At 46.6% G+C, this 14,893-nt stretch overlaps 1 protein-coding gene across 8 annotated transcripts in view; it reads right to left on the reverse strand.

Annotated features, from left to right (window-relative positions):
• KLF12 (KLF transcription factor 12) overlaps window positions 1-14,893 on the reverse strand; it is a 212,351-nt gene that overhangs the window by 167,866 nt on the left and 29,592 nt on the right. The window contains exon 1 of one of the 8 annotated variants that reach the window (XM_088668518.1): window positions 6,675-7,674. The exons of 6 other annotated variants lie outside the window; for them this stretch is intronic. The gene's annotated coding sequence lies outside the window, so the exon portion shown is untranslated. Of the gene's footprint in view, window positions 1-6,674; window positions 7,675-14,893 lie in introns of those variants that run through there. One more of the 8 variants, XM_035114713.3, reaches the window with a different exon arrangement.

Genomic DNA, 14,893 nt, shown 5'->3' on the forward strand with positions numbered 1-14,893 from the left:
TGTTACATTTCATAACAATAATGCCCTAGATCAGGCACGTCCAACAGGTAGATTGTGATCTACCAGTAGATCACTGGATGTCTGTGGTAGATCACTGCTAGATCACTGGCACCCCTAAAAAAAGCTCACCCAAAATTTTCCTCCTCCCTAAAAAAAGCTGAACTATGACCTGAAGCCCTAAACAGAAATGGGCCTCCCTCCCTTCTAAAAGAAGCTCAACAAGTTTGACCTAAACTCCAAAAAACAGGGCTTCCCTTCCTTAAAAAAACTCAACAGCTTTGACCTGAACCCCCCAAAAGGGGGTAGACCACTCCCGGTTTTTAACTCTGTGAGTAGATCAGAGTCTCTTGGGAGTTGGCCACCCCTGCCCTAGATAACTCACAAGACTGTTGTGAGACATAACAAGACTATAAATCAGCTTCATAAAGGAGGAGGCAGGCAGGCACAGTGCAACAGATAAAACTCCTATCTGAGCTAATGTATTAACAAGTAAGCTAATGACTTGAAGTAATAAAATATATGGTAGCAATTTCACACGGAACCATAGCAAGTATGCCTCTCAAACTGTGGAAGGAAAGTTCTAAACTGTGCAGATAGAAACTACCCTCCAGTAACTGAATCCGCAAAAGGCTCATAAAATGCTAAGTTTACGGAAATATGACAAATGTGCAGCATTTAAAGCCGCACAGAGAAATTAACATGAAGCATTCTAAATGGTGCGAAAATATACATCAGCTTTTATAGAGCATTCACAGGGGATGGCAGGCTGGTAAGCAATACTGTATTTATGGAGGATTCTGTTTGTGTGAATGCTAACCAGATTCTATGGAAGGGGGCTCCTTTGCCAGCTGCACAGAAGGAGCGATTGTCCGCTTCTGAAAAAGCTGTTGTTGTGCAGGGCTTGGAAAATAGCCACACCTATTAAAACCCTGGTTTGTACAACCATCTAATGCACAGAAGCTCTTCTCTCCTGTAAATCTGTCCATCTGGAATAGGGATGGGGTTGTCTTCCATTTGTCAATGGACTCAAGCTCCCATCAGCCCCAGCCAGTATTTCCAATAGCCACAGATGATGGGATTTGGAGTCCAACAACCTCTGGAAGACAACCGATTCCCCACTTCTGCCCCGGAATATACCTGAGGTCAAATGACATATGACAGGAAGTTCTACCCCTGCATTCCCCCCTCCACCTCTTGAGTACATGTATCAGCTGCAAGAGAGACCTGTGTTAAAAATTTTCATGCAAGCCTTCTTGCCCTATGAAGAGAGGGGTGGCGCATTACAGCAACCTCAGAGGGATAGTCAACCCCAAACAGACTCCGAGATAACAGCTCCCTGGGCCAAATGGGCAACTGCAGAAGATTCTGTTTTCTTGCTTGCTTTTAATGTATGGTTTTGCTCTTAGTGGAGATGCTGTAGAATATAACGGGCCTAGCATTTTTAACTTTGATGGCAGAAAGTGAGGAGGAATTAAAGAACCTTTTAATGAGGGTGAAAGAGGAGAGCGCAAAATATGGTCTGAAGCTCAACATCAAAAAAACTAAGATCATGGTCACTGGTCCCATCACCTCCTGGCAAATAGAAGGGGAAGAAATGGAGGCAGTGAGAGATTTCACTTTCTTGGGCTCCGTGATCACTGCAGATGGTGACAGCAAAATTAAAAGACGCCTGCTTCTTGGGAGAAAAGCAATGGCAAACCTAGACAGCATCTTAAAAAGCAGAGACATCACCTTGCCAACAAAGGTTCGTATAGTTAGCTATGGTTTTCCCAGTACTGTAGTGATGTTTGGAAGTGAGAGCTGGACCATAAAGAAGGCTGATTGCCGAAGAATTGATGCTTTTGAATTATGGTGCTGGAGGAGACTCTTGAGAGTCCCATGGACCTATCCATTCTTAAGGAATCAGCCCTGAGTGCTCACTGGAAGGACAGATCCTGAAGCTGAGGCTCGAATACTTTGGCCACTTCATGAGAAGAGAAGACTCCCTGGAAAAGACCCTGATGTTGGGAAAGATTGAGGGCACAAGGAGAAGGGGACGACAGAGGATGAGATGGTTGGACAGTGTTCTCGAAGCTACCAACATGAGTTTGACCAAACTGCGGGAGGCAGTGGAAGACAGGAGTGCCTGGCATGCTCTGGTCCATGGGGTCACGAAGAGTCGGACACGACTAAACGACTAAACAACAACAACAATAACAAAGCATTTTTACAACAATGGTAGAGCAACCCAGAAGCCACAATGCTAAAAAAGTGCAAAGGAGGCACACATCAAAAGAAGAAATGCACAATATTACGACATCAGGGTACAAGGTAAGCCACTAGGGTACTGGAGAACTCAAATATGGAACCATTTTTGTAGACCAATGCTTTTTATGGTCCGCTTTTATTTCATTTACTTATTTCATTTACTATTGCATTACTGCATTTTTCCCAAGGAGCTCAAGGTGGCATACAAACTTCCCTGCTGCTCTCCATTTTACCCTCACAACAATCCTGTGAGGTAGAACCCACCACCTCTCAGGGCCACCTGCTACAGTGTCAAACAACTCTAACTAGTGAAAGGTTTTCCCTAAGGTTTAGCCAAAACCTGCTTCCCGGCAGCATCCACTCATCAGTTTCTCCTTAACCTTCTCTCCTTTCAACTGTTCCCTCATGGGATTTTGGTTTCCAGGTTCCTTCCCCTCCTGGCTGCCTTCCTCTGAATACGCTCCAGTCTCCCAATGTCCTTAAAATGTGTGGTCCAAACCAGTTACTGTACTCCAGATGTGATGTGGAAGAATAGAGTGGAACTCTAGCCCTATTCAGCTGCTTCCCATCATGCAGTTCTCAGCTGGCTACCTTGTCCTCTTCGTCAAGTTCTCAACAGCACAGCCACCACCCACATCATGCTGGATCTCAACACCTGTAGTGAGAAACCAGCCGGGTCCACTCATGGAAGTTCCCGGCATGAATCAGAACCCTGCAGAGTTAGGGTTTTAAATTGCACAAGTATAATGTTTTCATCCAACACACACACAAGCACAAAAGAGGAGATGTTGTGATAGGCTCCTTACTTATCTTGATCTGGGCGCTATGTTTCAGTTAATGGAGCCAAAGATTGCCTCTGCTTCTTCGACAGCCACATGCTCGGGACAATGAATGCAAAGGCGCTGGGATTACTGACAAGCGCTCAGCACTAAGGCAATTCATATTTTATTAAAACCAATTGATAAGCGGAGTAACTTTAAACCTGTGAGATTAATTGCATTTTGCTTTTTGCTTTTTGACAGTGCCACAACGGCATTTATGCAGGGGATGGGGAGGTGTTAACAACCTTTATTTTTACAGGCCTGAGCTCCCCTGTTGGAAACATGGCAAACAAACACCGGTATGTATCCTCCTTGCCTTTGCCATCTTAAAAGGCAACAAAACACAGAGCCCCGATATGATGAGTTTCAGTGCAACTACTTATGTGTTGTGACAGATCACAAGGCCAGCCTTATTTTGTAGCCTCTTAAAAATAATATTAATGACGGAAGAGAGAGAGATTACATGCTTGGCAAACTGCACTGTCTTCTCACACAACCTGTTTACTGGATGCTGCAAGCACCATCTCCAGTTTTCTTCCCGTAAACACCTGCCGTCAGCACCACTAAAATAAACAAACCGAAAGACAGGTGAAGGGAGGAAATGAACCAAAATTGCAGAGGCAAAAGATGCCCTCCTGATCTCAGGCTGCTTAAGCCCCGCTGACTTTCACATGGCGTGTGCACACACAGGACTGCAGCCTTGGGCCACTCAAAAAAGCCAGTCGGCTGGGGGTTCTTTCAGATGCCTTGCCAAAACACATCTGGCAGACCATCTCAAGATAATCAGAGCTGAAGGGAAGAAAAAATGCTGCCTTCAAAATGACAGAGGAAGGGCAGAGGAAGAACTGCAAAAAAAATCCAGCGAATCCAGGAACTGCAGCCTAGAATCAGCTTGTTCCAAATTAATAAAGGTTGAGGGAGGAGTAAGACGACTAATTTCAGTAGTTTACTCCTTTTACATAGAGGCTCCTGAAATGGGAATAGGATTAGACTTGTTAAATTTGGAAGTAGGCCCCACCGAATTCGGAACGACATATTCCTAGATCAGAGTGCATGGAACTGCAGTTCTAACACATCCGGAACTTTACAACCTTTATTTTGCATTTTGTCCTCTACGGTATTTGAAACAGGCCGGTGTGTTAAAGTCGCAGCCATTTCCACTGTGCAGGAGGGGAAGGGAACTGAAGAACGAGCAACTTCCACTGCAGCAGAACGTCCGGCAGCTCAGGTAGCAAACAGCTGCTTCAAGCCAATGACTGAGCTGCTTATTGAATAGGGTGCATCCAGGAATCTCCCCCCCCCCCCGAATTCTGACATTGCACTTTGTAACTTAAAGATGTTTTATGTGCATCCGGCCCAAGTGAGGTATATTTTTTGTTGATGGCTGGTTACTGCTCCACAGCACTGTAACTCAAAACCTCTGGCTGCAGTGCCTCATTTATTATTGCCCACAAAGAATAATAAATGCGTTCGGAGGTTCATGCTCGAGCACAGCCTGCTGCCTTTGGAGCAGATGCATCACTCGGGGCCATATTCTCCCCTTGACCCACGTGTGTGTGTGGAACATCCACAGATCCCTTTTGCAAAGTGAATGTGCTCTTTCCACGGGGATGAACTCTGATCCAGAAAGGTTCCCTTGCAGATCAGCTGACTCACATCTTAGCATGCCTCTCTCTTTTTTTGCAACTAATTTCGTTCTACATTCCAAACTGCCGCAAGAATGTTGTCGAGCCCAAATCTTCAGCTTGTTCTGTGCTGCAGCTTTCATTCTGAGGCACGACGATGGTACAGTACTAGGAAACTATTCTCTTCTCGGTTTTTGTGGGGAAAGTGCGAGACAGGAAGCAAGAGCACAACTAAAGATGCTCAAAACCTGTTTCACTGGTAGGCATCTTATACAGAGACCCGTTATTTATTTCTTTTACCTGAGCCAGCAATGAAGGGCCAGCAAAACTGATTTCAGCCCCACTGACTCCTTCCCACGTGAGCCACAGACAAAGGAGCTGCAACATCCTCCCCCCCCCCACTATGGGCAATTTGGATTTGGGTCAGCTCCAACACAGAGGCTTGAAAGAGCTAAGATGGCCTTTGGGAGAACTCCAACAGGGCCTCCGCTTCTGTTCAAGGAAAGGGGGATTAGAGCTGAGGTGTGAACAGCTGAGGTGTATAAAGGTGGGTGTGCCCGAGTTTCTGCTGCTATTGACACTGAGGAAGCAGGGATTTAGGAAGCCCTTTTGCCCACTTCTCAGGGGCAAGCAGATGAAGCGCTTCATAACAAAGGGGCATTGAAACCAAAGGCTTTTCCGGTGAACAAAAATTAGCACACAGGAGTCAGACAGAATTCCAGGGCTGCCAGTTGCCTGCTCCACCATAAAGCTGTATAAAGGTAAAGGTAAAGGGACCCCTGACCATTAGGTCCAGTCGTGACCGACTCTGGGGTTGCGCGCTCATCTCGCATTATTGGCCAAGGGAGCCGGCGTACAGCTTCCAGGTCATGTGGCCAGCATGACAAAGCTGCTTCTGGCAAACCAGAGCAGCACATGGAAACGCCGTTTACCTTCCCGCTGTAGCGGTTCCTATTTATCTACTTGCATTTTGACGTGCTTTCGAACTGCTAGGTTGGCAGGAGCTGGGACCAAGCAACGGGAGCTCACCCCGTCACAGGGATTCGAACTGCCGACCTTCTGATCAGCAAGCCCTAGGCTCAGTGGTTTAACCACAGCGCCACCTGGGTCCCATAAAGCTGTATATTCCCCCCAAAAAATGTATGCATCTCAAAAAATAGAGGCAGGGATGGATGTCCTCCAATTCCAGACATGGGTTTTTATCCAACTATGTCAGGCATGTCCATTACAGTGGTGCCTTGCAAGACAAAATTAATTCGTTCCACAAGTCGCTTCGTCTTGTGATAATTTCGCCTTGCGAAGCGCGGTTTGCCGCAGCAAAAAAAAAAACGCACCAAAAAAAACCCGCCGAAAAACTTCATCTTGCGAAGCACGGCCATAGAAAACTTTGTCTTGCAAGTCACCAAAAACATCGCAAAACGCTTTCGTCTTGCGAAGTTTCGTTGCGTGAGGCATTCGTCTTGCGAGGTACCACTGTAATTTGAACTAGATCCACTTTGAGAAGGGCCAGAACTGGATATGAACCAAGCTATCGCCTTCCAGAGAATTTTCTATAGGGGCCCCACAATTGTAGGCTGAGCTTGGTAAGTAAACAAAAAATAATGGTTGCCTGCTTCCTGCAACTCCCCTACTGACTTAGTTGATGCTCAGCAAGGAAGCTTTTGATGCTTCAAGGAAGCCCCGCCACCCTTCCCCTACTGGGAAGGGAGGAGAAAACATGCAAGCGCTGGCTCATGCAAGCTCTGGCTCTGCCAAGCAGTGGCTGAAAAAGCCCCCCTTCTTCTGTTTATTGCATTAGAGTAGAAAATGTGGGTGGGTGTTCCTGGTTTGGCACTGCATGGCCATGCCTCTCTGCTGCCAAGCTACCCTTAACCTTCTTCTCAACCTTGGGAGTATGAGAGGGAGAGGGAATGACTGTGCACCTGCCAGGATGATTTCAGCTTCAAGGTTGGGAAGGAGCCTGGTTGCTCGTCACACTCACCAGAGGAAGGTGGCAGACTCTCTGTGGCAAACAGGAATATGGAGCCGCTGCAACGGTGCCTGCTTGTTGTTGTTTAGTCGTTTAGTCGTGTCCAACTCTTCGTGACCCCATGGACCATAGCACGCCAGGCACTCCTGTCTTGCACCGCCTCCCGCAGTTTGGTCAGACTCATGTTGGTAGCTTCGAGAACACTGTCCAACCATCTCGTCCTCTGTCGTCTCCTTCTCCTTGTGCCCTCAATCTTTCCCAACATTGCAAGAGAACTTCTGGAACATTGCACTTCTCGCTACTCGGGCCTTCCCCTCCTTCCCATTCACTTCTACAGGAGTCAGGGAATACTGCCACATTCAAGTCACTCCAACACAATGATGCAGCAGAACCACCCAACTTGAAAGAAGGCAGCTGGTTGCATTTCTGCAAAAGTTGCTGCCATTTGAGTTTTTTCCAATCTGGAGGCAAACCCAGAACAGAGACTCGTATTGAAATACAGAAACAGCCCATGCAGAAACATGGCCTCCTCTGATACCAGGTCACGCCTATCCTTTCCTACTCTAAAAGTGATCCATTCTCAAGCACAGAGTGTCGAGGGACGGAGGGATTGCGCCTTTGCAGTCAGAAGTTTGGAAAACAAAGAAGATTTTATATTCGCGTGTGCTTTTGGGTCATGGACCCAGCTGTGTGACTGCAGAGTTTGTCACTGTTGACACTACTCTCTGCCTCGCCACCACCCTCCAGAGTGAGCATTCAGCACCCTAGCCAGTTCGTCATAGCGAAAGCTACAGTGGAATCTTTCAGCTTTGTTTGCAATTGTGGTTACCCTGCTTCTTGTAAACAAGGCAACTTCCTGTCTCAGGGTTCCCATTTCTAAATCAGGATAAGGCAGTTGTGACCTATAGATGTAGTCAGGTTGGAACGCTGCCTAGTTCTATTTATGCCACATTGCATTTGAGGTGGGAGAGAGGAGAGGAGAGGAGAAGCTTCCAAAAGCAGGCATGCCTTCCTGAAAATGGACAAAATGTGCTTTACATACATTCTCATGAGTAGCGCTCAGAGCTTCAAAGGCTGGACCAAGTGCCCTCCTCCCTACTGTTACTGGTCACTCCAATCCCTGCCAAGCCGTGCACAGGATTCCCGAGTCTTGGTTCTCAACCAGAGTCTGTACACGGCAAAGGCTGTCATAGGTTTAAGAAATATGGTTTCTTCTCATATTTACACCTTCAGTCTGCATGAAGGGAGTCCAGATCTTAAAAGGTAAAGGGACCCTTGACCATTAGGTCCAGTCACGGACGACTCTGGGGTTACAGCACTCATCTAGCTTTACTGGCCAAGGGAGCCAGTGTACAGCTTCCAGGTTATGTGGCCAGCATGACTAAACAGCTTCTGGCGAACCAGAGCAGTGCACGGAAACGCCATTTACCTTCCCGCTGGAGCGGTACCTATTTATCTACTTGCACTTTGACATGCTTTCGAACTGCTAGGTTGGCAGGAGCTGGGACAGAGCAACAGGGCATGTCTCCCAGCCTTCCAACTCAAGATGGATCTCTGTGTTTTTGTTCTTCCCCTTCTTCCCAGCACACCTTGCTAATCACTCTCTGACACACACACCATCACCTTGCCAACCTCTGCCAGCTCAGGTCCAAGATTCATCTTCGATGGGCCATCAAAAACCTTTTGTCGTGTTAATGGATTTGCTCTTCATTAGCCCAGACCGGCTAGTTTGCATAAGCCAGCCCAGGGATTCCTCGTCTTGTACAGTTTTGCAGCTTGTATTTCTCCCTTCATATCCCAAATAACCAAAATCCTACCAATTATTAATTTCTAGGGTTTGGAAGGGGGGGGGGTCATTCCGAATCCCATAACAATACGAACACTTGGCAGACATACTAAACATTAGTCAAAACTACCAACTCCCTCTTCTGTGATCACAATCCTACATTCGAAGTACAAAAGCTTGTTGCACAAACAATATATATGAACAATATGTGAATCTGATACAGATTTATCATTTTTCCAGATAAATGCTGAAAGTAAAGGAATCAAAGCAACATCTTGGGGAGGACTAGAGGGTCATATTTGGCCCACAGGCCTCAGGTTCGCCACTCCCAATCTTACATATTTACAAGAGTTCCTGGTTCAAATCTCACCTTAGCCATGGCCTGACTATATAGAAGGTCATGGTAACAATTGTTGCTACATTTTTATTATATGCCTCTGCCAAGGAGTTCATGGCAGCTTACAAAGCGTCCCCTGTTTTACCCTCACAACAACCCTGTGAGGTAGCCTAGGCTATAGGAATGCTGTCTTACAGATATGTTACTAGAGTTATTAGAAATACTGACCCAATGCACCTGAACCGCTTCAAGAACACTCAGTGAAACCGCTGGATGAATGCTAAGCATTGCTGTTATTGAGACATTTGCCACTTCCCCCTGCAATTAACATGTTTTGTTGCTTAAAATATTTTTTTTCTACTCACTCAGAAATTATATGCACAGTATATGTGCCCTTTCATATGTTGCTTATCAATTCTTGCAGGACCATGCCATTGAATGACAGAACCACCATTTGTTAACCTGTGTAAAGGATGGGGGGAGGGGGAAAAGAGAATCTCACTGTACAATTTCAGCAGCCCCCCCCCCGTCTTGTTTTCCATCTATTTTCTTCCACAGTCCAGTCACTTCAGCCATGTATCAGTAGCCTTAAGAATCCTCATCCTAGTCGCAAAAGCAGGCCCTTTGTTCACACCAGTGAACCCAGTCAATGCACCTGGTGGCCTGGGATGGAGGCAACCAGTTACTTAAGAAAACACACTTGCCGTTCTTGTTCTTTTAGCATGCCTGTACACAGTGCACTGCGTGGATGTATTAAAATAGAACTGGCTGTCTCAAACAGTCCAGCTGGCAATGCCCTCGCAGCCTGCTCTTGGGGAGAACAGCCTCTTCAAACCATGTGGATTTTCACGTTTTTACTGAAGAATGGAAAATGTCTCCTTGTTGAACAAAAGAAGGGAAGTAGCTTTGTCTCGCTCTGCTTTCACTTATTAAATCACTTCAGGGTTAACGATGACAAAGATTCTTATTTAGGAAAAAGAATTTCTGCCCAAAAAACAATTCCATTCAAATGAGAAACCTTGAAAAAAAGACACACCCCAGTCAGTTGGGCGGGGGTATAAGACATTAATTATCATCATGACTGTCTAAACTGCCCTGCATCCCCTAAAGCAGGGGTGTCAAACTCAAATTCATCAGGGGCCGCATCAGCAGTTTGGTCACCCTCAAAGGGCCGGTTGTATCTGTAGGACTATGTGTCCACTCTTTATTATCATAAATTATTGTCACTGCATTCAATTATTACTGTTTTTTGTAATAATGTAAGTAATAACTAGCTCTGAAAGCAGAAACATAGTCAGAATAATGGCAAGTAGATATTCAAATGTACAATTATTGTACAATTTATTGAAAAATGATTTTTGGTAACTGCACTGGGTGGTGGAGGCTCGCTAGGGTTTCATGCAGGACCTTTGCAGAGCTACTAGTACCTGGAGATGCTGGGGTCCTTCTGCATGCAGGACAGATGTTCTGCCAGTGAGCCACCACCCTTCACCAAAGGGACTGGCTGAGGTTGACTAACTGGAGCTGCTCTCCTGGTTCCAGGGTTTAAGGGCCAGAAGTATAAAGCAGCATCCTATGTTTCTGAGGAGAGGGAGGGAGGGAGGGAGGGAGGGAGGGAGGAAGGAAGGAAGGAAGAAAGAAAAGAGGGAGTGGGAGGGAGAGAGGAAGGAAGGAAAGAGGGGAGAGAAAGAAGAGTAGGAAATAAGGAAGGGAATAAAGAAGGAAAGAAAAAGAAAGAGGGAGAGAAGACGGAAAGGGAGAAATAAGGAAGGAAGTAGAGGGAAAGAAAGAATAAGAATGAGGGAGAGGGAGAGGAAGAAAGATGAGAAGGACAGAAGGAAGAAAGGAAGGAAGGAAGGAAGAAAGAAAGAAAAGAGGGAGCAGGAGGGAAAGAGGAAGGAAAGAGGTGAGAGAAAGAAGAGTAGGAAAGAAGGAATAAAGAAGGAACGAAAAAGAAAGAGGGAGAGAAGACAGAGATAAAGAAGGAAGGAAGGAGAGGGAAAGAAAGAATAAGAACGAGAGAGGAAGAAAGAAAGGGAAGGGGGGGTCACCGCCTTGATTCAGCGCCAGAAAAGAGCGCAAAGGGACCCAGGGGCAAAAAGCATTTCCCGTGCAGCGTGAGGCAGCGGGTGTCCGTTTTAGGAGAAGTGCATAAAGCCTCAGAGTTGCACGTTCGTGAGGCTGAGCCGCGGCAGGAGGAGGAGGAGGAGGAGGTGAGGCAAGAGGAGGAGGAGGAGGAGGCGGCAGCGCCGTGCGGAGAGTCCCGAGCCTCTGGGACGCAGCAGTGCTCTGTAGCACTTTGAATCCTCCTCCTCCTCCACGCGGCGCTGCTGGGTGCTTTGTCTGTGCTTCAGCAGCAGCAGCAGCCGTTTCCAGGCGCCGAGCCGTGGCAGGAGGAGGATTCAAAGTGCTACAGAGCACTGCTGCGTCCCAGAGGCTTAGGACTCTCCGTGCAGCGCTGCTCCGGCCACCTTTCTACCCCCCCTGGCCCCAGCTGTTTGTCGGCGCTTTGTCGGTGCGGCGCTTCAGCAGCAAGGTCCTGCTGCTAGGTCCCGCAGGCTGGGGTGCTCGGCGGGCCACATGACGAGGTCTGGCGGGCCGGATTTGGCCCCCGGGCCTTGTGTTTGACACCCGTGCCCTAAAGCAAACAACAGGCAGTGGTCACTCAACTCTACCCAGCCGAAAATAGAATTGCCCCCATCAACTTCATTTAGCAACCAGTCTAGTGACAAAGGTAAATGTCCAGGTTCTGGGAGTCAGAAGAATTAAGTAGGGTTGCCAGACTCAATAGAGGGCAGGACTTCTGTGCTTTTAATTGCCCTGCTCTCTTTTGAGTCTGGAAACCTTAAAGAGAAACCAGCAGACCCTTTGTTTAATTCCCAAGCAAAGGGTCTGCTGGTTTCTCCTTAAGGTGTCCAGACTCAAAAGAGAGCAGGGCAATTAAAGGCACAGAAGTCCTGCCCTCTATTTGAGTCTGGCAACCCTACTTAATTCTTCTGACTCCCAGAACCTGGACATTTACCTTTGTCACTAGACTGGTTGCTAAATGAAGTTGATGGGGGCAATTCTCCTATTTTCGGCTGGGTAGAGTTGAGTGACCACTGCCTGTTGTTTGCTTTAGGGGAAGCAGGGCAGTTTAGACAGTCATGATGATGATGATAATTAATGTCTTGGGACCCAGGTGGCTCTGTGGGTTAAACCACTGAGCCTAGGGCTTGCTGATCAGAAGGTCGGCAGTTCGAATCCCTGTGACGGGGTGAGCTCCCATTGCTTGGTCCCAGCTCCTGCCCACCTAGCAGTTCGAAAGCACATCAAAATGCAAGTAGATAAATAGGAACCGCTACAGCGGGAAGGTAAACGGCGTTTCCATGTGCTGCTCTGGTTTGCCAGAAGCGGCTTTGTCATGCTGGCCACATGACCTGGAAGCTATACGCCGGCTCCCTCGGCCAATAATGCGAGATGAGCGCGCAACCCCAGAGTCGGTCACGACTGGACCTAATGGTCAGGGGTCCCTTTACCTTTTACAGCGGGAAGGTAAACGGCGTTTCCATGTGCTGCTCTGGTTTGCCAGAAGCGGCTTTGTCATGCTGGCCACATGACCTGGAAGTTATACGCCGGCTCCCTCGGCCAATAATGCGAGATGAGCGCGCAACCCCAGAGTCGATCACGACTGGACCTAATGGTCAGGGGTCCCTTTACCCTTTACCTTAACCCTAGAATTAAAACATCGCCATTTTGCCTTCTTAAGCAAATGGGTTCAGAAGACCATTGGTGAAACAGGAACAATTTGAGGCAACTGGTTTCAAACTGTAGTGAGAGGGTGGCAGAGACAGATGAATATACTATGCCAAGCAAGGCTGAATGAGATGAATATAACCCCAAACTGCCCCACAATTGTGAAGACCACAGGTGCAAATAATAAAGAGGTGTTTTCATTTTTATCCATAAGCTGCCTTGAATCGAAGAAGAAGAAGAAGAAGAAGAAGAAGAAGAAGAAGAAGAAGAAGAAGAAGAAGAAGAAGAAGAAGAAGAAGAAGATTTGTTAAATGATACTTCTTTGCTTTTAGTCTAGCACACACCCCAAACTATCATCAAATATCTTTGTGATCTCCACTTGTGGTTTCAGCAAAACTCAGATTTCTTTCTGAGCACAATTCAAAGTGTTGGTGCTGACCTTTAAAGCCCTAAACAGCCTTGGTCCAGTATACCGGAAGGAGCATCTCCACCCCCATCGTTCTGCCCAGACACTGAGCATAGCTGCCAAGTTTTCCCTTTTCTCGCGAGTAAGCCTATTCAGCATTAGGGAAAATCCCTTTAAAAAGGGATAACTTGGCAGCTATGACACTGAGGTCTAGCGCCAAGGGCCTTCTGGCAGTTCCCTCGCTATGAGAAGCCAAGTTACAGGGAACGAGGCAGAAGGCCTTCTCGGTAGTGGCACCCACCCTGTGGAATGCCCTCCCACCAGAGGTCAAAGAGAACAACAATTACCTAACCTTTAGAAGCAAAATAAAAAAATTCCTTCAGTAGCACCTTAAAGACCAACTAAGTTTATATTTTGGTATGAGCTTTCGTGTGCAAGCACACTTCTTCAGATACACCTTTAGAAGGCATCTCAAGGCAGCCCTGTTTAGGGAAGCTTTTAATGTTTGATGGATTTCTGTATTTTAATATTTTGTTGGAAGCTGCCCAGAGTGGCTGGGGAACCCGGCCAGATGGGCGGGGTATAAATAATATTATATTATTATTATTATTATTATTATTATTATTATTATTATTATTATTATTATTATTATTTCTACAGTTTTGTTCTTCAGTTGAGATTCCTGCATTGCAGCGGGTTGGACTAAATGACCCAACTCTACAGTTCTATGAACCCTACAAGTCATAGGGAAAGCTAAAGGCAAAGATTATTCATCTGATCAAAAAACAGAGTTTGCCTGATTAAACTTTTGATAGCACCTGGAACTGCAGCACTGTCCTAATCCACAATCCTATCTGCCTAGAGTGATGTAGGAACTACTGACTATGCCAACCATTCCTTTCCCATGTCTTCTCCCAATGAAATGGGATTTCAATTACTATCAGCTTGAAAAGAACTGATCGCCCGGCAGGCAAACATATTGACCTTTATCTTCTGCTGGAACATAATAAAATGTGGCAAAAAAGAGGCTGACACCCAATTAATGAAATCTTAGTAAATTAAAGTTAAGCATTTTAACAGATTGATTGATTGGTATCTGCCTAAATTTAAACACCACTAAAACTAGGGACAAATGTTGCCTGCTAGATCAGAGGATGCATGTGTCACGGAAAAGGGGCACAGGAGAGGTATTCCCTCCTGTGAGAGAGGGGATAAGGAAACACTGGAAGCCGCATTGTGCAGAATCAGGCCATCAGGTCCATCCAGTTCAGTACTGTTTACACTGTCTGGCATCAGCTCTGCAAGGTTTCAGTAGCCTGACCTGGATATCACTTTTTTCAGATTCACCTCCAACTGGAATAGGAATTTGCTACCTGGTGAAGTAGAGAGATTGTTTTAAACCTTTTTTATCTGTCGCTAGCTCTTCCTGCCCTCAGGTGCAGCTGAGGACACTGTCCCCTTGCCAGGGCTGAACAAAGGTTCAAGTGCTAGCCTGGTGCCAGCTCCTGCGTGTGTAATGAGAATCGGGACGCCATCTTGTTTTTTGCCTCGGGCAGCAAAATGTCTTGGGTCAGCCCTGTGTAAACAGTCCCGGGTTCTTACTGGTGGAGGGCAGCATGCAAATGTTTTCAACTCACAGAGGCAAGCTCTGGTTTTAAATACCAAAGTTGCGTGAAGGCTATTCATCACTCCACGGTTCTCGCCTCACACAAACACACCCACCCACACCCAAATACAGCTTTGTAACTTTGGACGTTATCAGCGCTGGCTTTTCCCATCTTGCTCCATTTGCTCTTTATGTTTTCTGAGGAAAGGGAGGGGGAGAAAGCCGTGCTCCACATTTCTATTCACTCTTTGAACATTTCCGGATTTCTCTTTCAGAGCACCGCAGCTGCTGAGCAAATTACACTGAAATTAGGGGAGCTTTGTTTCAAGTGCGGCCACACAGCAGCTCGCTCCGTGTGCTC

This window comes from Zootoca vivipara, chromosome 4 (assembly GCF_965207765.1).
Source record: "Zootoca vivipara chromosome 4, rZooViv2.hap1.1, whole genome shotgun sequence".
Taxonomy (NCBI): Eukaryota; Metazoa; Chordata; class Lepidosauria; order Squamata; family Lacertidae; genus Zootoca; species Zootoca vivipara.